The sequence below is a fragment of the Mus caroli genome, chromosome 8 (genome assembly GCF_900094665.2).
Source record: "Mus caroli chromosome 8, CAROLI_EIJ_v1.1, whole genome shotgun sequence".
NCBI lineage: Eukaryota > Metazoa > Chordata > Mammalia > Rodentia > Muridae > Mus > Mus caroli.
The window spans coordinates 7,327,484-7,337,557 of record NC_034577.1 but is presented as its reverse complement, the minus strand read 5'-3'; the positions used below and the strand labels follow the sequence as shown (position 1 = coordinate 7,337,557).

Sequence of the window (10,074 nt, the reverse complement as noted above, 5' to 3'; positions counted from 1 at the left end):
CAGGCCATTATGGATTACAAATCTCTGGAAAACAGTTGCATAAAGGTTTGCTTATAATTTTAAAGGCGTCACAGACCTCCTGAATTTCCGTGAGCCTCCCCGTTGGAAACCTGATAGAGAAGTCCCTTTTCTGAAAGACAGATTGCCACATGTACATGTGAGGGCTGCCAAAGCATGTGACAGAGGTGTGTACTCTTCGAACCATGATTTTTTTCCTACTAATGTCATAGACCAAAGCCTGTCCATAAACTATGGCCTATGGGCCCAGTGAAGCCAGGGATCTGTTTCTGTAAGTAAGAGGTCATTGCCCACAGCCATGAGAGTGACTGTAGAGGGATGGGGAGGAAGTGGGACCTTCCTGAGTGTGGTCCACTCCTTCCATCCGTTTGATCTCTGGTACCCTCCATTCCTCTCTGCAGCAGGTTTTCTGTTACTGGATGTCGAGCCCACTCACTCCTTTCCGACTTCAGAATACCATGTTCTATAGCCCTGATGGTTTCTCCTGAGTGATGCTGACATATTTAAACTGGAGTCAAGACCACTCTCATCAACTTCTTCCATGTGTGTCCCAGCAGAGAGGCTCAATAGAGTGTGGTAAGTCCTCCTCACATCAACTCACAATCCATGAGCCTCAGGTCTGTGCTGGGACCTTGCTCATGGGAGCAGGTGTCTAGCCCATCTGAGTGGTTCCCTGCTCTTTAAACAGAGCCTGCTGAGCAGTGGTTAGCAAGTAGTTCCTGAGAACAGGAGTGGATGAAGCCACTTTGCTTGCTCTTGATGGGTGGCATGAGGCTCCCTTTCTTACATGACTACTGCGAGAGTCCATCAAGAGAATGCGTCGTACATCTGGCCATCATCCCAGCATGTGCTTCCATTCGTATTTCCTCAGATTATGAGAAGATGACATCCGGTGGTTTTCAGTTTCATTGAGGGGATGGAGAGAGGGATCGGTGGTTAAGAACTGCTTTTACAGAGAACCCACATTCACTCAATTCCTAGCACCCACCTACAACTCACAACTGTCTGCAACTCCAATATTAAAAGATCTGACTCCCTCTTCTGGCTTTACAGGTACCAGGGACATATGTAGTGCATAGATATATACACTGATAAAATACCCATATACATAAAATATAATAAATTATGCATAAAAGGATTCCAACAAAGAGTTTCACTGACTTGTTATTCAAGGATTCCTTGGACAACTTCGCACAGCAAACAGAAGTCAAAGAAGAACGATAGGAGGTCAGGGGCCATTGGCAGAGGCTAGGCTCTGCTCTAGGCCTAGAGGCTCATTGTAGAACTTTGTCTCTTGACTAAGCCTCAGCTCTCAGCACTGGCTTCCCTCTCATCCGTGAGAGAAGGAAAGGGAAAGCCCAGTCCTCTGAAACCCTGTGAACGGAGAGTGGGTCATCTTTTCCAGAATCAGTTCTTAAGAGTTTACCCATCTCTGCAATGGGTAGAGCCAGTGTAAGAAACAAATAAGGTCTCAATGCTTATGGGTGCCCCTGTGATGGGACAGGGTTCCTCATTGTGGTGAGAAGGATAAACAACACTTCCAGAGAGCTCTGGATTGCCCCCAAGCTTCACAGTTACAGAAGGATGAGCTGGGGAAAGCAGTGCTGGTTGCTAGGAGCTGGGGCAGGGTCTACTGTGAAGAGGGGCTCACCATGATGATTCATGAAGGTTCCCTTCACCTCAGCCAGGTGTGTCAGAGCTGCAGCTGGAAGGTTTTATGTCTTGATTCCTGCAGAGCTCAGCCCCCATGGAGCGCAGGCTGAGACTGCACCCTCTGTCACTCCTCAGCAAAGCATGAGCTTTCCTCACAAGGGGCAGACTGGAGTTGATTAGTAATCAAGAGTAGTGTACATTATCTGCTCTTGGACATGAGCTATCTTTAAAGACATCTGTGGGCCTGGCATTCGGCCACACACAGACTCTAGTGCCAAACACTGTGGAGGCATCAACTGAGGATACACAGACTGGTTGGTGTGTCAGTGGGGAAATATCTGCCCTGGCTATGCTGGCTTGTTTACAGAGAGAGACCAAGCAGGGCCTGCTACCTTCTGCAAATAGCCAGGAATGCTGTTGAGGGCTACCAAGAGTCGCTCACTAAGAACCCCCTGTTAAAATGACTGCACATTGTATCTGCTAGCTCATGACACCTTGGATACTTAAGTACTTTTTAATATATTTTTCTCCTTTTTTTTTTTTTTTTTTTGCTTTTGAGTTTTTGAGACAGAGTTTCTTTGTGTATCTTTAGCTGTCCTGGAACTTGCTCTGTAGGCCAAGCTGGCCTTGAACTCAGAGATCCACCTGCCCGTGCTTCCCTCAGTACAGGAATTAAAGGCATTCACATCTACTCAGTGGCTCCTTTGCCTGTCATTCTTGCCTCCCAGGACCCAGCAGAGTCAAGAGGGTTATCTGATAACCTCACAAAGCCCCCAACCCTCACTGATATGCTTCTGTGACCCCAAATTCCCATCAGATCTCACACCAGGAGGATTGTCTGCTAAGTCCTGCTCACGTGAATGAAAGGAAAGCAAACCCTGAGAGATGGACTGCTCTCCAGGCCCCTTCCTATAAACACAGCACAGGGGAGCCATTACTCAAGTAGCAAGCACCCCTTGGAAAGGGATAATGACATCAGGAGGCAAAGGTCTTACACTCTGTCATAGTTTGCAGGTCTTCAGGTGACTGCTATGTGCCCACACCTATATAGTCTATGAGTTAGGGCAGAAATCTTTGGAGATTTCTAGAGAAATAGCAACCCCAAACCCAGGCATGTTGCATTGATTAAAACAGACTCAGCACAAACATGCCTGTGCCTTGAATGAGTTAACCTGGAACCATAGACGTTTGGTACCTTATGTCTATCATCACTACCTGACTTCTCAGCCATCTAAGGAGACACTCACCTGCTTGGCCATATATAGAATCCACAGATATGTGTTTGCCTTAAGGAGTTGTTCTGTACAGTCCAGAGAATGGTTTATGAAAGCTATGGTTTTGGTTTTGAATGAGTGAGTTTAAAACCGAGCAAGGTGTCTTAGCTACTTAGACACAATGACCAAGGCAAGTTATAGAAGAAAATCTTTTACTGGGGGGCATCCTGGTGTCTCTGATCTGTAGGGACTGAGAGAGTGAGAGAGGGGGGGGGATCTTGTTAAGTGGGGTGGGAAGAGGGGAGCTTTAAACACGGAGCATATGTGACCAAGGAGGCCCACTGAGGCACCTGGCTTAGAGTCCAGAGTAGGGCTGAGCATTCTCTTGGTGCGGTTTCCAAGTAAAAGAACAAAGAATAGAAAAGTGGCATCATCAAATCGAGGGGTCAGGATGTCCAGCCCAAACCGGCCAGGGAGTCAGGTGGCTGGAGCTCCTGACTGTGAGGGCCCTTTCCACCCTCTCCACAATGAGCTCCTAGCTTCTCTTTCCAACCGCAAACATTTTGTATCACGTGCCAAACTGTAGCAACCTCTGCTGGAAACACTCTTCCTTCTAGCTGTTCCCAAAGACACAATGTTTTTAATACTCAGAGACTCCAACTGCTTGCTACAGAGCAGGAGGCCCTCGGCCTAAGCTAGCATAGGCTTTGTTTTGTTTTATTTGTGGGCACAAGGTCTTGGAAGACACTTGACATAAACACACTTTGGTCTGAAATGTGGGGGCAAACCCCACTTCCATAGCAAGATACTCAGTGGGCTCAAACAGTACGCGACTATTTACCAACATAATGTACATTAGAGGAGTTTAATAACCATTTGAGGGAGCCAACAGGAACTTCCAAGGTGAATAGGATGTGGTAAGGATGAAGACCTGGGACCCTGAGGCTGCAGCTGGCCAGTTGAACCGCACATGCCCAATGAAAGGATGTGAGTGACGGGTCAGCATGGGATCTGAGGTTGGGTGGCAGTGTGGGCTTGCGTAGCCTCTTCAAGGGACTCTTTATGGCATGTGGTCTCATTGTGAAGAGCGACTCTGCCAGAGTGGTCAGGTGGCAGCATGTAGGTTGGGGAGTGAGTAGCACTTACATAAGGAGACTGTTTGGGCACAGCTGCCTACATGTGAAGAAATGGGTAGATGGCAGGGCACTGTGTCCTCAAGTCAGATGATCAAACTGTGACCTTCACCAGTAGCTGGGAGAGGCATGAAGGATCCTCTCCTAGGGCCGTGAAAGTGTAGGATCCCACTTACACCTCAGTCTCAGACACTGGGCTCCTAGAACTGTGACGTAGGTGATGACTCCCATTAGAGACACCAGGGTATTACGCCTCACGCCATACCTGGGAACTGACAGGGGGTGAGCAGGGGCAGGCACCTGCATGCTGAAGCGACTCGGCTGGCACGAGACAGCTATAAGCAGAGCAGAGAGAGCTCTGGCAGACAGTGGAGCTGCCCTGGCAGTGACCGCTCGTGCTTTGGACTGTCAGAGGCTACTATGAGGTAGACTTTGCAGATCGCCTCAGATGTACCTGTTGAGAATAGAGGCAGGGGATGAGTGTGAAGCTGGATACACAGTGGAGACCACAGACAGCTTACCGGGCTGAGGCCATCTTTCTTTCTCTCTCACCACAGAGGCAGACACTCAATAGTCTCAACTGTGATTGGGCATCACATGAGCCCACAGTTCCCCTCATAGGAAGTAGGCATTTAATTTAGGGGACCTACCTTGGGGCAGGCCCAAGCTGCCTTGAGCTCTCCAGAATTTGAGATGCAGCTTCCTCTATCTCTGCCAGAGTAGCTGTGGCCCCACCCCCTTCACACCCAGTGCAGTGAGACTGTTTTGTGGGCAGTCTTCGGATTGCTCAAAGCTCTGACTTCCCACGAGGAACTTGGAAGCACATTTGCCTGCACCTAAGCCTTTGTCACAGAACATGGTTCATTTGACTTAGTTTCTCTCAGTTTCATGTCTCAAGGAAGTTTTCTTTGACTTGGGTTTCTCGTTATTTGAGAAGTTCCACCAGCTGACCATGGTACTTTCCAGACCTCACAGGAGAACCTTTCTGGTAGGGTTTATAAGGTTCTTGTCTTGATACTTGGACAAACTGCCTGGCGAAGCAACTTTAGGAAGCAAAGATTTGCTGTGGTTGACAGTTTCAGGGTCAGTCCACGCTGGTGAATAGCTCCTGGGCCGGGTGAGGTGAGGCAGCTGTAAGCTGCATGTGCAGTAAGAAACCAGGGAAGTTTCTTTCTTTCTTTCTTTCTTTCTTTCTTTCTTTCTTTCTTTCTTTCTTTCTTTCTTTCTTTCTTNTTCTTTCTTTCTTTCTTTCTTTCTTTCTTTCTTTCTTTCTTTCTTTCTTTCTTTCTTTCTTTCTTTCTTTCTTTCTTTCTTTCTTTCTCTTTCTCTCTCTCTCTCTCTCTCTCTCTCTCTCTCTCTCTCTCTCTCTCTCTCTTGTCTGATACCCATACTGAGCATGGATCTTCTCACCTTGATTAACCTGATATAGAAACAGTCTCAGTGACATGCTCAGAGGTCTGTTTCCATGGCGATTAAAATCCCATCAAATTGACAATTAAGATTGACTTCCACTGAGTAAATGAACTCAGGAGATGTGGCTCAGAACCTCCATCCCGGCTGTGGCCTGATTGAGGTAGGTACTCTCTCTGCGAGTTCTCTCCCCACTGTGGCCTTCGTCACCTCCTGTCCCTCCTCGCTTATCCGCCATAGTCTGTGGGAGTCAATAAGGAAAATTAGTAATAAATAGCTAACAGACTGATTTTTTTTCTAGAAACAGACCACCAATCAGCTATAATTAAAACCAAACAAAACTCACTATATTTACCGTTATTTTTTAGAATCTCTGATGACTTTTCTTCGCATCAGTAGCAATGTTCATTCTGTCAGTTGCCAGAGGTCGGCCCACGTGCTGTGTCACAGGCAGAGGTCTGTGTGGCTTCCTGGTTTTCCTTAGCCTGCCCCTTTCCCCAAAGACAGAAGAGCGTAAAAAAAAAAAAAATCGTCAGAAAGTGACGAAAGGCCATTCCCCTGCTACCTGGAATGGCTGCTGTCCTATTTCTGGAGACTTGGATAGGGACACTAGTGCACAGAGAAAACAGAGGCAGTTACATAATCACGACTCCCGGACCAAACAAACAAACATGTCAGACCGTTGCTTTTTCCATGTTTGTGGGGACCTATTGCGCAATCCAGATTCATTGCGCGGACCTTGCAACTAGTGAGTGAAAATCCCACTGAAAACAAACCAGCCAGGGTTGAGCTGAGGGAGGACAGGCGAGCGAGGGGAGGGGAAGGGAGGGGAGGGGAGGGAGGGCATACAGTAAACAAGCTCCTGACCCCACCTAGCCTTACTCCTCCCAAAGTGTCCGGAAAAATAAACGATGCTTCCAAGATTACAAACCTAGGAGCTTACACACTGGGGGGTGGGGGGGAGGGCACGGAGGACACACACGTGGCGGTGGGGAGAGGGAACATGAAAGACATCATGGGGAAAGGAAGTCCAGGTCAACAATAGGAGAAAATCAAAATAAACCGAACAAAACACATGGGTGGTAGACAGTGTTAAACAATAAATGAAGGGAAGCAGTGTCTTTGGTCCCCCACCCCCAACCTTGGCCCATCTGAGCACTCGCCCCCCCCCCCCCCCCCCCCCCCCCCCCCCGAGGAGCAGGAGTCCTGGGAACGCTAATGGGAAGCACAGTGAGCTGGTACCCTGTGTTTCTTTTGCTTCTGAACAGCACAGACTGCTATCAGGCTATGAAAAGAACTAGTCTGTCAATATGTCCTTGTTTTTCTCTACCAGGAAGGAACACTTTCAGAAACCCAAAGGATCACAGCTGCCTTTTGTCATCACGCCCCCAGGAACCCAGACTTTGGAATCCACAGCCTCTTGGGGGAGGGGGCACAGGCAGCTTAGCCTGTCTGACCCCCTGCTGTGGTCCACAGCACCCTGCTTGGATGGGTTTCATTGAAGCCCACAAGTCCCCTTCCTGAGAATACATCAGGCAGAAGAAACAATTGACTCTGTACCACTTGGAGGAACACACACTTTGGCTCAGTAAGAGGTTTAAGCCATGGTGCTGGCTACACCGAGAAACCCTGTCTCCAAAACAAAGCAAAGCAAAGCAAAACAAAACACAGAGAGATTTAAGACAAGGTGATAGGCCACACAGATCTAGGCCACCTCAAGGTCCCTTTTCTGGAGCTGTATGACTGACACCTCTCATACTTGGACAGCCACCTTACCCAGGACTTATAACTCTCCTGGGAGTTTGGGAGCAGAGGTGAGCAAAAGCTGCTCTGTCCTCAGTGTGGGGCGAGGAGGAAAGCAACGAAACCCTAGCCTGCCTTCTGCCATTGGCCCCCTCTATGAGGTACCCTTTCACCTCAGCCTTCATAGCTTAAAGAAAGGAAGGGAGAATTGGTGACAAGCTGTTGTGTGTTCTCACTCCCTGGACTGGACCAATTAATTGTTCAAGGCTTCTAAAATTGTGTAAGAAAAAAAATACAAACCCCACCCCTCCACATGCACACACACATACACACATGCTCACACACATGCACACACGTGTGCATGCATACACACATGCATGTGCATACACATGTTCACACACTCACACACATGCACATACACATGCACACACACATGAGTACACACAGACACACACACATGCACATACACATGCAAGTGCACACATACACACACCAATTTAGTGATTTAAATGCATATAAATAAATGACAGCATTTATTCTTTATAAAAGCCCTTTAAATACAGACTAAAAGGAAAAAACAATGGAAAAGAATCATTTGGTATATTTCCCCCACGTATTGCCTTCTTACTTGTCTGTACACATTTTAACTTTGGCCAAGAAGTCTGCCCCACCCCCACCCCCCTGCTTACTGCTCATCAGGCAGCATCCCCAGGTACAACAGTCATGAGGGCAAATGTTCTTCATGGGATAACTACAGTGAGGCATGGTGGCTCTGACAGTGCGTCACGCTCACATGGGCCTTAGAAAGGACAGTAGACCACTGTCAGAACCACAGCGAGCTATTTCTGGAGATGTAATTCACGTATCCTTAAGAGTTGTAGGAGATAGAGAACTATGCAAAGTCTGGTCTGCATGGCTCTCATTGGACAGTGTAGCCATAATCACAGGAGAAGTTAAAGACAGACTTGAAACAGGCAATTATTGCAATGCAAGGCACGCATGATTAACTAGGAGATGAATTATTCAGAGAGGGCTGCTGTGGGAATCCAGATGAGGGAGACGCAGTGGGCAGTGCTTGATCCAGGAAACCCTCATGGGGAAGAGGCACGGACTGATTCTAATGCTGGCCAGGGTTGGGATGAGCTGGGAAAAGTCATAGACAAGGTAAAATGTATGTTGCAGGCTTGAGAGGTTTTCTAAAATATGGAGTTTGTGGAGTAAGAAGGTTGGAGCCCTACAATGTAAAGACTTGTGTCTAAGATGTTTGTTTTGAAATGCTAAGGGACATTATTCTTTTATCCGAAGGGGAAGGAGGGAATGCTGAAGGCCTTCAGATGGCTTGTATTTCCTTTACTTTTCTGAAGGAGACCCACTCCAGCAATGCCTGTTGTGCACACAGAGTAGAGTCAGACCCACCCAGCTTGGCTTCCATGGGGCACTGGCTTCAGTATGGCCTTGCCCCAGACCCTGTACCTAGGGAGGCATTTGGATCCCAGTGGTATTTTCCATTTCATGTGTTATGACCACCTATAGCTCAACCTCTCCAAACTTAAGGTTCTGAGCCATAGGTCCTAATCCTTATATAACCCAGCCCTCAGTGGCTGCTTCTGTATTTCCCCCGAAGTTCACTCCTGCTTTCTGCAACTGGCTTATTTCTGGGATGACAGGGGTCAGTTCAGCCCTGCTTCTAACATGCTGGTGTTGTGGATAGTTCTGATTTCCATATGAGGGGCACAGCAGGCTGCACATCTGGCTCATCTCTTGACAATGTTCTGTGGCCACACAACCCTTTTGCCCCCACTTCAATGTGCCAATTGTCCAGGAACCTTCTGGAATGGCAAGACACATAGGCCTCCTAACAGATCTGTCACGCCTCCCATCTCACTTACAGCCAAGTCAGCAGTGTTGACGGTGGTGGAGAGTGAAGAACATAGAATATTGCGTAAAACACATTAGAAGAAAAATGACCAAAAGAAAAGTAGTAGTTAAGTGTGGAGCCGTGAGAAGTGAGAAGATCTGAGATACAGAAGAGGTCAGGGTTTAAAGACATGATGTGTGAAGGATGCAAATCAAGGGACATCCAGAATGGAAGGGTTTGGGGTAGTTTAATGACTCCAGGGAACAAGAAACAGCTGGAGAATCTCCATGATGGGCTGTGCAGAGAATGAGGTGGACGTAAAAATTCATGATCAGGTGAAAACGGGTGCTTCTCTCAGTATCTTCCAGAGAAAGAAAGGCACTGCCTTTATGGTTTTCTAATGATTTCTTCCTAGGCACATAGGACCAAGCCAGTGAAGGTCGAATGACTTTAGGAAGAAGGAGAGGCAGGGTCCATACCATAGGAAGAGAAGGAAAAGCCAACGGAGAGGCAGAGAAGCAAGTGATGGTGATTGGTGTGACATGACTCAGGGTCAGAGGTCAGGGACACAACTTGTCATTTCAAAATGGGCGGAAGACATACCCTGCACCTAGAAGTCACCGTGAATACGAAACAAAGTCACCATTGGGTAGTGACGGGCTCACTATTCTCAGGGGTGTTATGCTTTCCAGCCAGACCAGCCAGGCAGTCAGCATCAAACTTCAGTGCGTTTCCACCTGGAAGTGGGAGTGAAACCTGAGAAGAATGAACACTATGAGGCTTGCAGTCTCTCTCCAAGCCTATGTTGTGCACATATGTCTGCATGCATGTGTGTGTATTTGCAAAACCAAGAGAAATCAATGTCTGTGGTTACTCCTAAAGACTAAAATCTATGGTAGAAAGAAGACTCAGGCTGGGCAGTGGTGGCGCACGTCTTTAATCCCAGCACTTGGGAGGCAGAGGCAGGAGGATCTCTGAGTTCAAGGTCAGCCTGGTCTACAGGGTGAGCTCCAGGACAGCCAGGGATACACAGAGAAACCCTGTC

The 10,074-nt window shown here is 47.7% G+C and overlaps 1 long non-coding RNA gene across 1 annotated transcript; it reads right to left on the bottom strand.

Moving 5' to 3' along the window:
- Window positions 1–3,610: 3,610 nt before the first annotated feature.
- On the bottom strand, window positions 3,611–6,018 carry LOC110300790. Its single transcript, XR_002378627.1, has 3 exons — window positions 5,784–6,018; window positions 5,429–5,669; window positions 3,611–4,472 (listed from the first exon to the last, which is right to left on the bottom strand). It is a non-coding gene; the product is annotated as an uncharacterized LOC110300790 (long non-coding RNA).
- Window positions 6,019–10,074: the final 4,056 nt, after the last annotated feature.